A 2,511-nucleotide genomic window follows, 5' to 3' on the forward strand; every position below is an offset into this window, starting at 1 on the left:
ATATATATATATATATATATATATATATATATATGCATGTATGTACAGGGTGTGTAAGTTATTTAAGGACATACCCTTTTTGGGTCATTGCTGCATTTTTTGCTAACTCTGTATAATCTTTGTTTCAGAAAATAATAATGGCAGACCCTCAGCTTACTCAAGAAATGAATAGGCATTATGTTACTGTGGTTATAACAGCCGAGCATAGAGATTTAGAAGTACCTTGATTTTTAAAACTTGCCATATCTTTCGTCTACAAAGTTTGTAAGGAGCTAGAGACTGAAGATGGAAACGTATCACCAGTATCAAAGCATGAAAAGCATTCTAAATGTTCTGAAATCATCAGAAAACCAGCATTTATCCAGCAAGTTCAACAGATCATTTATTACAATCCCAGAAAGCCCATAGTATACCTCGCTCAGAGATTTATTAAAGTTATCTGTTTTCATATGTTGTTTTTATATAAAGTTAAATCTGTTCTCAAATATCTTACGCAACCTATACATATTTATATATATATGTTTTTTCTTTATCTTTTACTTGTTTCAGTCATTTGACTGCGGCCATACCGGGGCAACGTCTTGAAAGAATTTAGTCGAATGAATCGCCCCCAGCACTTATTCTATCGTTCGCTTTCGCCAAATGCCCGTGTTACAGAGACATAGACATACCAGCATCGGTTGTGAAGTGGTGATGGGAGATAAACACAGACACACGCCCGCACACACAGAGGCGCGCACACACACACATACACACACACACACACGCACGGACGCACGCACGTACACACACACAGAAACACACACATGCACATTTACATGTTTATGTATGCATCTGCCTCTACCTCTCTCCTCTCCGATAGAATAAGTACTAGGCTTACAAAGAATAAGTCCTGGGGTCGATTTGGTCGACCCCAACGGTGACTATGCTGAGAAATAGGGACGTGATCCATAGAGAACCAGCTTCATTTTGATGTATGATACATGTTCCTGTGTTAGTAATTATACCTGTCCTAAACAAAATGGCATCACTTTTTGACTCACCCTCGTATTTATATATATGTAGAGAGAGAGAGAGAGAGAGAGAGAGAGAGAGAGAGAGAGAGATGCATACGTTAGTGTAGGCGTGTAATATGAGGGTGTGTATATAGTGATGAAGTCAGTGAAATCTGACTTACGTTGGTTCATCTCTGAATGAATTATTTCCTTTTTCACTACTTAGTAAATATATTCTTTCTCTTTTTCTCTTCTCTCTTTTTCTCTTCTCTCTTTTTCTTTCTTACCTCTTTCTCTCTTAGAAACTTCGCTGATGCCTAATTTCATATCTCATCTATATGATGAATGATTTAATTTTAGTTGTAAATACAGTACTTTGTTCATCAGGAATTATTCGGAAATTATTTCTATTGCCAATTCAGTAAAACATCTACATAAAATCTACCGTTTTCACTAAACATAAGAAAGTAATAGTAACCGACATAAAATATACGCAAAAAAATATACGATATACAGCCACTCACGTGATTTTATTCGTCTGTTTATGAGAATATATTCTTATGAATTCCGTCTGTTGCATAAATATATACACACCAACGTATAGCATATGATTCATGTTCTCAGTTTATAAAGTAATTTTGCCTATATATATTTGTTTATTTATTATGTATATACAGATTGTGGTGAATAGACTGTCGTCTAAGTTACGCACAAATGAAAATAACACTGACATCTCATTTTTACTGATATATTTATCAAAATTACATACAAATATCTTGAAATACTAAAGAGAAAATTTATTCAATAAAAATTGCCCTTATCTTCAACAACGGCCTCCAGACGATTTCGGAATCTCTTGTAACTCTCCTGGACGGTCCTCTTCTATAATTTGGTGAACGCTACCATAAACCTCGCCTTCAGTTAATCTTTGGTGTTACAGGGAGTTGTGTTGGTCTGTCGCTCAACTGCGACCCAAACATAATAATTATGGGCGTTGCAGTCTGCTGGAATTTATTGCGTTTTTAAAAATTTGGAATATACATATTTTTTTTCTAGTTAATTTTAGATAGTTTTTGTTTATTTTCAGTTCATTAAAATGGAATGTCAAGTTAAGAAAAACGAGAATTTTCGAAACCTCCTTCTTTTTGTTTTTAATCAAGGTTCTAAGGCCGCAAAAGCTGCTCGCGACATTTGTGCTACGTATGGAGAGGGTGCCATAGCTGAACGAACCGCTCGTGATTGTATGCCAAGTTCAAATATGGAAATTTTGACTTCAAAGAGATTCACCTCGTTCTGGTCGTCCAGTTGAGTTCGATGAAGAGCGATTAAACCAACTTTTGCAAGAAAAGACAAACATAAATTCACGTACGCGCACATACATACAAACACACATATATCAATCCCATTAGGCAAAGCATAGAAGTGCAATAAGTTTGTAAGCTTCATATATTTATTCGGCTAGTACAATATAGTATATATACATACATATACATATATATATATATATATATATATA

At 34.9% G+C, this 2,511-nt stretch overlaps 1 protein-coding gene across 1 annotated transcript in view; it reads right to left on the reverse strand.

Moving 5' to 3' along the window:
* The window catches only part of LOC106884069 (sodium- and chloride-dependent glycine transporter 1), a 228,219-nt gene that overhangs the window by 101,668 nt on the left and 124,040 nt on the right, over positions 1-2,511 (reverse strand). The gene's annotated exons all lie outside the window — the stretch shown is intronic.

The sequence above is a fragment of the Octopus bimaculoides genome, chromosome 7 (assembly GCF_001194135.2).
Source record: "Octopus bimaculoides isolate UCB-OBI-ISO-001 chromosome 7, ASM119413v2, whole genome shotgun sequence".
NCBI classification, from domain to species: domain Eukaryota; kingdom Metazoa; phylum Mollusca; class Cephalopoda; order Octopoda; family Octopodidae; genus Octopus; species Octopus bimaculoides.